General features: G+C 36.3%; 1 long non-coding RNA gene across 1 annotated transcript in view; it reads left to right on the forward strand.

Moving 5' to 3' along the window:
• The window catches only part of LOC103010119 (uncharacterized), a 99,834-nt gene extending 93,337 nt beyond the window's left edge, over positions 1-6,497 (forward strand). The window contains exon 4 of the long non-coding RNA XR_451335.2: positions 6,059-6,497. This is a non-coding gene — a long non-coding RNA (uncharacterized LOC103010119). The remainder of the gene's footprint in view (positions 1-6,058) is intronic.
• Positions 6,498-15,050: the final 8,553 nt, after the last annotated feature.

A 15,050-nucleotide genomic window follows, 5' to 3' on the forward strand; every position in this document is an offset into this window, starting at 1 on the left:
TCCCTGGGATAAATCCCACTTGATCATGGTGTATGATCCTTTTAATGTATTGTTGGATTCTGTTTGCTAGTATTTTGCTGAGGATTTTTGCATCGATATTCATCAGTGATATTGGTCTGTAATTGTCTTTTTTTGTAGTATCTTTGTCTGGGTTTGGTATCAGGGTGATGGTGGCCTCATAGAATGAGTTTGGGAGTGTTCCTTCCTGTGCAATTTTTTGGAAGAGTTTGAGAAGGATGGATGTTAGCTCTTCTCTAAATGTTTGATAGAATTCACCTGTGAAGCCATCTGGTCCTGGACTTTTGTTTGTTGGAAGATTTTTAATCACAGTTTCAATTTCATTACTTGTGATTGGTCTGTTCATATTTTCTATTTCTTCCTGGTTCAGTCTTGGAAGGTATATCTTTCGAAGAATTTATCCATTTCTTCCAGGTTGTCCATTTTACTGGCATAGAGTTGCTTGTAGTAGTCTCTTAGGATGCTTTGTATTTCTGTGGTGTCTTTTGTAACTTCTCCTTTTTCATTTCTAATTTGATTGATTTGAGTCCTCTCCCTCTTTTTCTTGATGAGTCTGGCTAATGGTTTATCAATTTTGTTTATCTTCTCAAAGAACCAGCTTTTAGTTTTATTGATCTTTGCTATTGTTTTCTTTGTTTCTATTTCATTTATTTCTGCTCTGATCTTTATGATTTCTTTCCTTCTGCTAACTTTGGGTTTTGTGTGTTCTTCTTTCTCTAGTTCCTTTAGGTGTAAGGTTAGGTTGTTTACTTGAGATTTTTCTGGTTTCTTGAGGTAGGCTTGTATAGCTATAAACTTCCCTCTTAGAACTGCTTTTGCTGCATCCCATAGGTTTTAGATCGTCACGTTTTCATTTACATTTGTCTCTAGGTATTTTCTGATTTCCTGTTTGATTTCTTTAGTGATCTCTTGGTTATTTAGTAACGTATTGTTTAGCCTCCATGTGTTTGTGTTTTTTACGTTTTTTTCCCTGTAATTCATTTCTAATCTCATAGCGTTGTGGTCAGAAAAGATGCTTGATATAATTTCAATTTTCTTAAATTTACTGAGGCTTGATTTGTGACCCAAGATGTGATCTATCCTGGAGAATGTTCCATGCGCACCTGAGAAGAAAGTGTAATCTGCTGTTTTTGGATGGAATGCCCTATAAATATCAATTAAATCTATCTGGTCTATTGTGTCATTTAAAGCTTCTGTTTCCTTATTTATTTTCATTTTGGATGATCTGTCCATTGGTGTAAGTGAGGTGTTAAAGTCCCCCACTATTATTGTTACTGTCGATTTCCTCTTTTATAGCTGTTAGCAATTGCCTTATGTATTGGGGTGCTCCTATGTTGGGTGCATATATATTTATAATTGTTATATTTTCTTCTTGGATTGATCCCTTGATCATTATGTAGTGTCCTTCCTTGTCTCTTGTACCACTCTTTATTTTAAAGTCTATTGTATCTGATATGAGTATTGGTACTCCAGCTTTCTTTTGATTTCCATTTGCATGGAATATGTTTTTCCATCCCCTCACTATCAGTCTGTATGTGTTCCTAGGTCTGAAGTGGGTCTCTTGTAGACAGCATGTATATGGGTCTTGTTTTTGTATCCATTCAGCAAGCCTGTGTCTTTTGGTTGGAGCATTTAATCCATTCACATTTAAGGTATTTATTGATACGTATGTTCCTATGACCATTTTCTTAATTGTTTTGGGTTTGTTTTTGTAGGTCCTTTTCTTCTCTTGTGTTTCCCACTTAGAGAAGTTCTTTTAGCATTTGTTGTAGAGCTGGTTTGGTGATGCTGAATTCTCTTAGCTTTTGCTTGTCTGTAAAGCTTTTGATTTCTCCATCGAATCTGAATGAGATCCTTGCCGGGTAGAGTAATCTTGGTTGTACGTTCTTCCCTTTCATCACTTTAAGTATATCATGCCACTCCCTTCTGGCTTGTAGAGTTTCTGCTGAGAAATCAGCTGTTAACCTTATGGGAGTTCCCTTGTATGTTGTCATTTTTCCCTTTCTGCTTTCAAAAATTTTTCTTTGTCTTTAATTTTTGCCAATTTGATTACTATGTGTCTCGGCGTGTTTCTCCTTGTGTTTATCCTGTATGGGACTCTCTGCGCTTCCTGGACTTGGGTGGCTATTTCCTTTCCCATGTTAGGGAAGTTTTCGACTATAATCTCTTCAAATATTTTCTCTGGTCCGTTCTCTCTCTCTCCTCCTTCTGGGACCCCTATAATGCGAATGTTGTTGCGTTTAATGTTGTCCCAGAGGTCTCTTAGGCTGTCTTCATTTCTGTTCATTCTTTTTTCTTTAGTCTGTTCTGCAGCAGTGAATTCCACCATTCTGTCTTCCAGGTCACTTATCTGTTCATCTGCCTCAGTTATTCTGCTATTGATTCCTTCTAGTGTAGTTTTCATTTCAGTTATTGTATTGTTCATCTCTGTTTGTTTGTTCTTTAATTCTTCTAGATCTTTGTTAAACATTTCTTGCATCTTCTTGATCTTTGCCTCCATTCTTTTTCTGAGGTCCTGGATCATCTTCACTATCATTATTCTGAATTTTTTTTCTGGAAGGTTTCCTATCTCCACTTCATTTAGTTGTTTTTCTGGGGTTTTATCTTGTTCCTTCATCTGGTACATATCCCTCTGCCTTTTCATCTTGTCTGTCTTTCTGTGAATGTGGTTTTTGTTCCACAGGCTGCAGGATTGTAGTTCTTCTTGCTTCTGCTGTCTGCCCTCTGGTCATTTGTATATTTTCTTTTGAGAAATATTTATTCATTTTTGAATTAGGTTTTTTTTTATTCTTGAGTTTTAGAAATTCTTTATACTGGATATTAATCCCTTACCAGACGTATGATTTGCAAATATTTTCTCCCACTCCACGGGTTACCTTTTCAGTCTGTTGATAGTTCCCTTTGGCATAGAAAAGGTTTTAATTTTGATGAAGTTCAAGTTATCAATTTTTTTTCTTTTGTTGTCTCTGCTTTTGGCATCACATCCAAGAAATTATTACTAAATCCAATGCTATAAAGATTTTTCCTTATGTTTTCTTTTAAGAGTTTTATATTTTTTAGCTTTTACAAGTTAGTTCTTTGATCTATTTTTAGTTAATTTTTGTGCATGAGGTAAAAGTAAGGGTCCAACTTCATTCTTTTGCCTGTGAATATCCTGTTTCCCAACATCATTTGTGAAAAAGAATGCTCTTTTCCCACTAAATGGTCTTGGTACCTTTGTCAAAAATATTTGACCATATATGTGAGGATTTATTTCTGGGCTCTTTATTATATTCCATTGATCTGTCTTTACACAGTTTTGTTTACACACTGTTTTGATTACTGTAGCTTTGTAGTTTTATTTATTTATTTATTTATAACTTTTTATTTTATACTGGAGTTTAGTTGATTAACAATGTTGTGATAGTTTCAGGTGTATAGCAAAGTGATTCTGTTAGACATTTTCCCATTTAGGTTGTTACATAATATTGAGCGGAGTTCCCTGTGCTATACAGTAGGTTCTTGTTGGCTATGCATTTTAAATATAGCAGTGTACATGTCATAAGTTTTAAAATCAGGGAGTCTGAGACCTCCAATTTTGTTCTTTTTTTCTTTTCGTTATTCAGCGTGCCTTGAAATCTCATATGAATTTTAGGTTGGATTTTTCTATTTCTGAGAAAATTGCTGATGGGATTTTGATAGAGATTGCATTGAATTCATAGATCACTTTGGGCACAGTTGATATCTTAACAATATTAGATATTCCAATCATGAACACAGGATGTCTTCCCCATTTATCTGCATTTGTTTAATTTCTTTCAGCAACATTTTTTAGTTTTCAGTGTACAAGTCTTTCACCTCTTTGGTTAAGTTTATTTGTAAATATTATATTCTTTTGATGCTCTTAGAAATTGAATTGTTGCTTTTGGGGTTGCTCATTGTTAGTCTATGGACATGTGACTGATTTTATATTTTGATTTAGCTGAACTCATTTATTAGTTCTAACAATGTTTCTATGGAATATTTAGGGGTTTCTACATATGAGATCATGTCGTGTACAAACAGATAATTTTAATTCTTTCCTTCCAATTTGGATGACTTCTGTTTCTTTCTTGCCTTATTGCTCTGGCCTTTAATTATTTTTTCATCTAATTAATAACAGTCACTAAACTCACTCTTATTCTCTCAGAAGACTTGTTTTTTTTTTTTATACATCTGAAAATGCTTCACGTGTTTCCATACAGCATCCAGCTGTGATAGCTTTTTAATTTTTATTTATTTATTTATTTATTTATTTATGGCTGTGTTGGGTCTTCGTTTCTGTGTGAGGGCTTTCTCCAGTTGTGGCAAGTGGAGGCCACTCTTCATCGCGGTGCGCGGGCCTCTCACCATCGCAGCCTCTCTTGCTGCGGAGCACAGGCTCCAGACGCGCAGGCTCAGCAATTGTGGCTCTCGGGCCCAGCTGTTCCGCGGCATGTGGGATCTTCCCAGACCAGGGCTCGAACCCGTGTCCCCTGCATTGGCAGGCAGACTCTCAACCACTGCGCCACCAGGGAAGCCCAGACTTGTTTTTTTAACAGAATTTTAAGTTAAATATTCAGTGAAAAAAATATGTGCCATATATAGGCTTTCCTAAATGAATTAAACATAAACCTTGAATTCAAGAAGTTCATAATTTCATATGAAGCTTTGTTCTAGTACCAAACATTTATAATTCAAGACAGGCACCTTAAGAATCAGGAACAAGGTGATATGTTAGTGTGCCCATTGTTACAGTAAGCTGCAGGAGCAGATGGACCCTCACAGAAAATTTGGTTCAGATTCTGAGAATGTGGATACCACATACACACACCAAGAGGGTATAAAAAGCATTATTACTTAGGTGAGGTTTCCAGGGAGAGCAGGGCAAGCCTTTCAAACTGTTCTGAAATGACTTGAGAGCAAGGAAAGAAGAGTGACCTGGATTTTTATTTTGTCTAGGGGGTGGGGCGGGAATGAGAATTTCCATGGAGGAGGGGTTTGCATGGTTTGGATCTCCTGCCTGTTCCAAAGGAGGGAGCATCCAGGTTTTATTAGCTTTCCCAGATGTGGGGCACTGGGGGAAGAAGGAGAGGTGAGTCATAAAAGCTGTTGGTAGTCAAACAGCAAAAAATTATGTCAGACTCCCTGTGACATGCTTCTGTCTATTGGTGGGCATTTGAGTTGCTTCTAGTGTTGTACTTTTAACAATAAAACTGTTGTGAATATTCTTGTACATGTCTTTTGGTAAACACATGTATATGTTTCTGCTGAGTATATACCTAGAAGTGGAACAGCTGGGTCATAGGTATGCTTATGTGCCATTTTAGTAGATACTGCCAAGAAATTGTCCCAAGAGGTTGTACAAATTTACAGTCATATCCACAGTCAAATCAAATCCTGGCTGTTCTGTATCCTTACCAATGCTTGGTGGTGTTCTTTCTTTTCAAATTTTAGTCATTATATTGTTGTTTATAGAACTAAAGAAGATAATGCATATTAATATCTACTGAGGTGCTTATCATGTACTTACAGCTCTAAAATATTTATTATTATTACCATCAGAATTATTTTAAAGACACATTTTGAAAGAGATCTCATTGTATTGCAAATATCAAGGCACTATGCCTTATTATAAATAGAAAATTAACAAATAACCCATCACAGAACTAGAGTTACTAATTTCTGTGCTGCTCCGAGCTTTCTTGTCAAACTTCTCAAATATGCACACTCATAATCAGGTTCTAATAGGTACATTACTTTGAATTTTTCCTCCTTGGGTCTATTTAAATGCAAATGTCGTTATCTGTAATTTGAGCCAATCTCAATGCTCTGAAGTCAGACTGGACCCATCTGGCTATTCAAAGGCAGCCCAAGCACATGCATCTGCCAAAGGGCAGGTTTGCATATGGGCTTTTGTGTCTCCAGTGCCATCTTCAGCCTCTACCAGTTGCTTTCAGGACACAGGCTTGTAGTGTGGAAGTTCTTGCGTATCAGCTTCTGTTTGGTTGATTCCAGTTAAGCAAATCTGTTCTGTTTTTAGACTAACATTTCATCCATTCTTCCATGAGCCTGTCAATCTGTTCTTGACCAAGAAGATAATACTGCAAAGGACAAGATCTAAATGGAGCCAAAGCAATCAAGCTCTAAAATCTGTGAATAGACTTGTTAAATATAAGCAGTTTCAGAAATGTAACATTTAGCCACTGTTAATAATCCAAAACATGAACTTACTTGACACCAGGGCAAAGAAGAGCCCTTCTGGATGAAGTCCAATAACGCTGTTTCAAGATGCTGAACATCTGGTTGGTCACATTGGAATTCAGCCTTATTTTTGCCACCTTCTTTATGGTCTGTCTTCCCTTTGTGACATGGGCACCTGCACTATCTAAACATCCATTACCGTGCGACTGATGGAAGGCCCAAGTGCTCAGTGTTTTTATCGGAGTGCTTTAACAGTTCCTCTAAGGATAAAGCCGAGAAGACAGAGATTTCAGCTAGAAATTTTGGAGTGTTTCCTAAGCCTGTCAACCGTTACAAATGCTGTTAAATCTTAAGTGTGTAATGTACATGAATAAAAGTTCTTAAATATTCTGTCTTCATTATGTGGTATTTACGAAACTCTTGGGAGACTCTTTTTTAAAGTATAAAATATCACAGTGCCCTTACGTAAATGTTGACTGCAGCTTAAAAGCATGTTCTACTTTTAGCAGGACAAAAGAGAAGGGAATGGTATTTAGGCTCTTTTCAAGAAAAAAATAGCGCCAATGATTCTGAAGGAAAGAAGTGATACTGTCTACTGACCAAGACTGTCTTATCATTCCCTTCAGCTTGACTAAACTTTAGATATTTTTCTTCCTAACGTTGGACCCCTGACTTCCCTTTCTTAAAGTATTTACTTTAGAGAACTAGCAATTGTAAATTCCTTCTCTACTCCTTTGAACTGCATGTAAATCTTCTCCCAGCCTCATGCCCAGTTTTGCAACCCAGGAAATATCTTGCTCACAGGACCTGGGAAGCATCTCTTTAAAATGTAAGCATCAAAGATGATAGGATGATTGCGCCCCTATCTCCCAGTCTCTGTGGGAAGGTAGGAGCCTAACTTTGATGGCAATTAGCAAACACAGATGCCCTAAACACAGTGAAGATTGTTTGCAAGGTCAGGAATAACTCAGTGTGTTCCACACATCCCATTGACTTACTTCCTCCCTAACATCCTCCAATACTTTTCCATTAGCTCACTCCAGTGCTTAAATACTCTCCCACCTTTTGTTTCAGCAGGTTTGAGTTCAGTCGCTCTCTCTTACTGCAATAGCTGGTGTAAAGTCTTCCTTGCCTGTTGAACTTTGGTGCAATTTTGGCTTCAATGCGACATAATGATGGTGATGCTAGCTTAATTCTAAAATTGTCAGCTAAGTATTTACTGAAGAGAAGCAGAAGGAAATAACCTTTCTTTGACACGTATAATATGCCAGACAGTGCGCTACTCACATTGTTTTGTTAACTCCTACAAATGGGGGTGACTGACTGCCCCCATTTGCTCAGGACTGAGGCTTTCCCAGGACATGAGGCTCTCAGTACTAAAGGCAGGAAAGTCCTAGACAAACCGAGACAGTTGGTTACCTTACTCCCCTGCAACGTTGCATTATGCATCAGCACCAGATTTGTGGGGTTTAGGAACATTAGGTAGCCTAGTGATACAGTCCAGTTTCATAATCTGAATCTTAGGCTCCCCAGGTCCAGTCCTAAATTTGAGCACTTAATATGTTAAAAGCATTTTTGGTAATGACATTGGAAGCTACAAAGACATAAGTAACACGTCCTGCCATCAAGGAGCTTACATTATGAAATGGCAAGTGCTACAAGATCCCACTTAATACAAGTTGAAATAAGGATGTAGTCACTTCCCTGTAAAATAACAGGAACTACTTCAGAAAGGACATGGTATTTAGACCTGATCTGAATGAATGGTGTAATAAGGAATCCTTCCCCAAATTTCAAATAAATCCTAAAACCTGTCGGCAATACTATGTGTGGAAATAAGTGAAGACAACCCCATTGAGAATAAGCAGAGGCTATTTATTCAGGGCTTGCTATAGCTAGGGAGTCAGCCAGCATCACTTGGATTTGGCAGAGCCTCAAAGGCAAGGGGGGGAGTTGAAAAGCTTTGTGGTTTACAAAAAGAAAGGCTTCAAGTATGTTCTGATCTGAAGTTGTTGGCATGGAGAAGCCGAAGGCAGGCTAACTAGAAGCACGGTATCTTGTGTGTTTTGGGGAACGTGTTTAGCTTTCTCTGGTTGTTCCTGAGTTGGAAGCAGGTGAAAAATATAGAGAAGCTTCTAGTGATTGACCAAGTTATGACCAGTCTGGACTAATTGTCATAGATGTTAAGGTTTGGCTTCCTACTCAGGTTGCTGCAAAGATTGTGGCTCAGAGTCCTGTTGGCATGGTTGGGCTAACCAATGCCCCTTTTTCTTCTCTTGGGAACATGTTCTTTATCCTTAGAAAAGTAGAAAAATCACAGAGCACTTTCCTGTCCTGTTGTTTCACATGTAAGACAATTTGAAGTCACCATTAGTCCATCATTTCTGCCCCACACAAAGTAATAAAGTGAGTACCCCTCTCTCCCACCATGTCTTTGTAGAAACAGTACCTGCTGTAAGAAAGGGTATGCCTATGCCTTGTCATTGATATCTGACTGCACCATGACAGGTCAAGGATCCAGGAATGATCTGAATAATAAAATATCTCCTCCTGGAGATAAAAGTTAGCACCTCATGTGGGAAATACCTAGGTGTTTTTAGGCATTGAAACTAAGAAGGGAGTAAAGGACACTGATAAATCCTTTTTTTCAGTCTTTGTCCCTTATTTTCCTGAAGAATATATATCTTTATGATTTTAAAAATCATAGTGTGCTCTGAATCAGAATGTGGAGACTGCAGAAACTAAATGAAGTTGATGTTGATATAATCATCCAGTTTGAAGCACATGGTGGTGTAAGTGGTATAGTGATATCACTGTAGTGATAGTTGGAGACAAGAACCTAACGCTAGAAAGAAATCATTCTGTATGTGTATGGATATTGAGAGATACCCCTATCAGGACAGCATAAGTGCAGTTTCAAACTCGTGAAAGCAAAAGGCATAGATAAATGCAAGACAGCATCAGAATCTAAGGAGTCTGTGTAGAAGGCAGAGTATGGTGTGAGAAGTTTCAGGGGGTGGAGTTTTCGGTATCATGTGAATAATATTATGTCATAAGGAGGGAAAGAAGCAAAGCATGACTTGTGAGCAAACTCCGTGTACAAGAGAGCGTGACAAATAAAAGATGAGACCAAGTTCAGTAAAACAATAGCAGCAAATATGTAATTGCATGCAAAGTGCAGTTAAACATTTAAAGGACCACATTATTTCACAAAATGTGTTATGTTGAGGTTAACCCATTCTTCCACATATATACAAGAAACATATAGAACATTTCATACACAAGCATTCATGCTGTTATGTGTTAAGTTCTCCCTTGACACTAGAGTTGTAGGAAATTGTCTGTAATAACTTGAAGATCTCAGGGAATTGGGAGTGGGTATGGATGAGACTTGAAAGCATGACACAGGAAATCAGCACATAGACGAAAGTAGGCTCAGTCATTTGTAAGAAGTTCCTCTGGGGAAATGTTGTTTTGGTTTTGGGTTAGCTAGAAGCATAATGTGATCATCATGTTTGTTTCCAAATTAGTTTGTTTTATTTTCCAAATTTTTTTGTTTTATTTTTGAGTTGAGTGACTCTTCCTTCCACTCTACAGACACATGATGTCTGTTTAGCATTTCTCCCTCCATCATGAGCTTTAGGTACCGACATAGAAGGATGGACTATTAACAAAAGCTTGGTCACTCTACCTATATGTTACTTGGACTATTGCAGAGTTCCTTAAATATCTTTCTTGAATGAAATTAAGGAAAAATTGATGATAAACTTGGATTAGGACTTGGAATGAAAAGAACGAAAATAGTTTAAAATAATAATAAAATATATTGACTATGTGCTGATGAGGGACAAAATGTAGTGCTCTAAGGCCAGCAGCAGCTTGGGTCAGCACAAAGATACATAGGGCAGGAAGGAGAGATCCCTCTTGGAAGCTACAATAGTCATGAAAAAAGTGAATCCACAGATAACAGAAGATGGGCAGGGGTACTTCAGGTGAAAATCAAAACAGCATAGTAACTTGAAATATTAAAAAAATAATTAGAGGTCTTATTCCAGGATAGTTTAAGATGGTTATGTGCTTGTGTGAATAGAGGAGCTCTTTCAAATAACTGACTCTTAGAGTGTAAGGTATTTGATGGCCTGGCCAGTGACTCATCAGTATTTGCTTATCTTATGTGCCCAGCACAGTGTCATATATAATGTGTTCAATAAGTTTTTATTGAAATGCCATCCATATGGAAATTAAACAGTAAACTTGCTCAGCCCTACAATAATTTATACTCAAATCCTACAAGAAATAACTTAGGCTAAAAAATGTGAGTCAGTACATTAATCTCTATTGTTCCTCTTGTAGCAATCTGAAAGCATATTAAGCCATTCTGTAGCATATTTTCCATAAAACATATTAATAGACAGTTAATTTCAAAATAATAATAGCCTCCATAAAATGAGCACGAAAATGTGCCAGGTATTTATTGCACTAAGTTTTCAATATACATTACCCCTTTTACTGTTCACAAGAATTCTTTAAAATAGGCACTGTTTTTATAACAAGTGAAAAAAATATAGAACTGAAGGTAAGAGATATTCATTAATTTCCCGAGGAACTAAGATTTATACTCAGCCACTCATCAGGACTTTCACTTCTTAATTAAAATTCTAAACCGATTTAGGACACACTTCCATAATATTCACGTAGATATCCCAGATAAATTTTAATAAACTTCAGCAATGTGCTCAAATCACTCAGCTAGTAGTGTCAGAAATCAACTTAGATTTTGACATAATATGTGGAATATTATAACTAAAAAGACCTGGTAAAAGGATTAACAGTGTGGGGAGAGTGAAACCAAATAGACCCCAGTGATCCCACTGAGTTGATAAGACAGATAGCAATGTACATAAAGATTGAGGTAGTTAGAATTTGAAGAGCAGAATATGGAAAAGGAGGGAACTATATAGAGACAGGGCTACAAAGGTCTGGGGAAAGAACTACCATAAATAGTTATCTAAAAGTTCTAGAGCTCATACAGGATGAGAATAGTTTGTGTTTTCATCAGCTAAAGGGGAGAGACCTCAGAAAGATGTCACTATTTTAGTGAGATTTAATTAACCTCAGAATAATGACTATTCAGGACCTTCCTTACCAAAGTTTAAAATTAATTTCTGAAAGGATTATACTTATTACAAGTAATTTAACACTATGCCAGAAGAAAGTCAAACACTCTCAAAAGAAATGTAACAGAATCCATTATGCAACAAAATAAAATTCACAATTCCAGGCATCCAATCAAAAATTGCCTGGCATGTAAAGAAGGAAATAAATATGACCCATTAATCAAAAGATGAGCCCAGATATTAGTGAGATGATATAAAAAATACAAAAATGGAACTTATACAGACTAAAATATAATATCTAAATATGTGGATGTATATCAATAGTAGAGATAAAATAGAATCCCCTTTAAAAAAAAGACTACTTATAGTCTATCTATGAAAACCAACATTAGATATGAAGACACAGATAAGTTATAAGTAAAGAGATAGAAATACTATGCAAATGCTAATCAAAAGAAAGGAGGAGTGGCTATGTTATTATTATACAAATTATTCTTCAGAACAAGGAGTACTATAATAGATAAAAAGAAATATTTCATAGTGAAAAAAGTTCAAATTATCAAGAAGATATAATTTTAAATGTGGTTGCACACAACTAGAGTTTAAAAAATATGAAGCAAAATAAGATTAAAATTAAAAAAGAAGGGGATGGGGGATATATGTACACATATAGCTGATTCACTTTGTTGTACAGCAGAAACTAACACAACATTGTAAAGCAATTATACTCCAATAAAGATGTAAAAAAAAAAATTAAAAAAGAAATAGGTAATTCTACAGTTACAATTGGAGACATCAATATTCATCTTGAGATGAATAATTGATAGAACATATGGACAGAAAATCAGTAAGATTTGAACAATACTATATACCAGTTTTGATCTAACTGAAATTTATAGAGCAGTCCACTCAAACACAGCAGAATACACATTATTTTCAAATGCACTTGGAACATTTACCAAAATAGAACATATGCTGGGCTATGAAATATCTCTTAACAGACTTTAAAAGATTGTACAAAGTATGTAACATGCCCTGCCCGACCAGTGCCTGCTTCACCTACAACCTACTCACATGACTGACCTTCCCTCTTAATCACAGAGACGTACTGGCCCCAGCCCCAGCTAGTGCTTGTTCTAACCTCTAGCTTAGAACATCTCCACCATGATAGCTTATCAAAGGGGCAGTGAGGGCAGTGCTCCTCTACTGGTTTCCCTGTCCCTGGTAACCAACGAGCCAACCTGACGTCAGTGTCAATTCCCCCATAACTGGTAACCTCCCGCCCTCCACCATGTCATGCCTGCCTGCAGCACACAGTGGGGTGTCGCTGTGTCACTCCAGGACCTTGCTTCAGACATTTAAGAGCCCCCTATCCATTAAACCATCGATGTCTTTGTTGATGACTCCAGGCTCTTTCTTCGGTCTTGAGGCTGGGCAAGTACAGGGCTTGTAGGCCTGTGGGGTGCGGCCCAGCAGTATTCTAACTACAGTGAAATTAAATTAGAAATCATTGACGGAAAGATATCTGGATGATCTCCAACTATTTAGAAATTAAATAACAAACTTTAAGTTGTACATGGATGACAAATAAAATGCAAGTTCAATGAGAAAATATTTTGTAAATGAAAATGAAAGCACAATATGTCAAAATTTGTAAGATTCAGCTAAAGTAGTCCTAGAGAGAAATGTATAGCTATAAATGATTGTTATAAAAGAAGAAAAATCTAATACTAATGATCTAAGTTTCCACCTTAGGAACTCAGGAAAAGAAGAGCAATTTAATCTCAAAGGAAGCAGAATGAAGGAAATAGTAAAGTTAAGGAAAAAAATCAATAAAATAGAAAATTGACAAAAATAGAGGAAAATTAGTGAGACCAATAGTTGGTTCACTGAAAAGATTAATAAAACTGACATACCGTAAGTCGAGTAAGAAAATGCTGGAAAATGAAAATTACCAATATCAAGAATGAAAGAGCTTATATCACTACAGATCCTACAGATATTAGAAAAGATTATAAAGAAATATTATAAACAACTTAGGCCAATAAATTTGACAACTTAGATAAAATGGAAAAATGTAATAAAATGGATGAATAGTAAATGATGCAATTTACCACATCTCTCAAGAAAAAAAATAACCATTATAGCACTGTATCTATTAAAGGACAGTATTGATACTAAAATCTTTTCAGACAAAGAAAACTACAGGCCTACATTAGTTCCCTATTACTGCTGAAAAAGATTACTACAACACACATTTATTTATTTATTTTTTATTGAAGTATAGTTGATTTACAATATTGTATTAATTTCTGCCATACAGCAAAGTGATTCCGTTATACACATAGAAACATTCTTTTTATATATATTCTTTTCCATTATGGTTTATCACAGGATATTGAGTATAGTTCCCTGTGCTATACAGTAGGACCTTGTTGTTTATCCATTCTGTATATAATAGTTTGCATCTGCTAACCCCAAACTCCCACTCCATCCCTCCCCCATGCCCCCTCCCCGTTGGCAACCACAAGTCTGTTCTCTATGTCTGTGAGTCTGTTTCTGTTTTGTCCATGAGTTCATTTGCATCATATCTTAGATTCCATATATAAGTGATATCATATGGTATTTGTCTTTCTCTTTCTGATATACTTCACTAAGTATGATTATCTCTAGTTCTATCCATGTTGCTGCAAATGGCATTATTTTGTTCTTTTTTATGGCTGAGTACTATTCCATTGTATATGTGTACCACATCTTCTTTATCCATTCATCTGTTGATGGACATTTAGGTTGTTTCCATGTTTTGGCTATTGTGAATAGTGCTGCTGTGAATATAGGAGTGCGTGTGTCTTTTTGAGTCATAGTTTTGTCTGGATATATGCCCAAAACAACACACATTTATTATCTTATAGTTCTGGAGGTGAGAAATCTGGAATGGGTTTCATTGGTCTGAAACCAAGGTGTTGGCAGGGCTGTGTTCCCTTCAGAGGTTCTAGGGGAGAATCTGTTTCCTTGTCTTTTTCAGCTTTTAGAGCTGCATTCCTTTGTTCATGGCCCCGTCCTCCATCTTCAAAGCTATCAGGGTAACATCTTTAAATCTCTCTCTCCCTCCTTCCCTCTGCTCTGCCATCATGTATGTATTCTAATCTAACTTCTGCCTCCCTCTTATAAGGACACGTGATAACATTTACTATCCACTTGTATAATTCTGAATGACTTCTGCATCTCAAGATCCTTACTCACTTCTGCTAAGTACCTTTTATCATATAAGGTAACATTCACAGGTTCCTGAGATTTGAATCTGGATATCTTTGGGGGTCACTAGCTACCACAAGACCCAAATGGCTTCACTGGTGAATGCTACCAGATATTTAATAAAAATTAATATTTATTCTGTACATATTCTTTCAGAAAATAGAGGTGGATCAAATACTTTCAACTCAACATATGAAGCTGTCATTACCCTGATACCAAAACCGGACAAAAACAGTAAAAAAAAAATGTAAACAGATTTTCCTCAAGAATATAAATGGAGAAATACTTAACCAAGTATTAGAAAGAGAATATAGCAAGATATACACGTGATAATATTTTATGACTAAATGAGGTTTGTAATAAGAATGAAAGGTTGGTTTGACACTCAAAATTTAAGTAATTAATATTATTAAAAGAAACATTATCAGTTGATGCAGAAAAAGTGTTTGTCAAAATTAA

The sequence above is a fragment of the Balaenoptera acutorostrata genome, chromosome X (genome assembly GCF_949987535.1).
Source record: "Balaenoptera acutorostrata chromosome X, mBalAcu1.1, whole genome shotgun sequence".
NCBI classification, from domain to species: Eukaryota; Metazoa; Chordata; class Mammalia; order Artiodactyla; family Balaenopteridae; genus Balaenoptera; species Balaenoptera acutorostrata.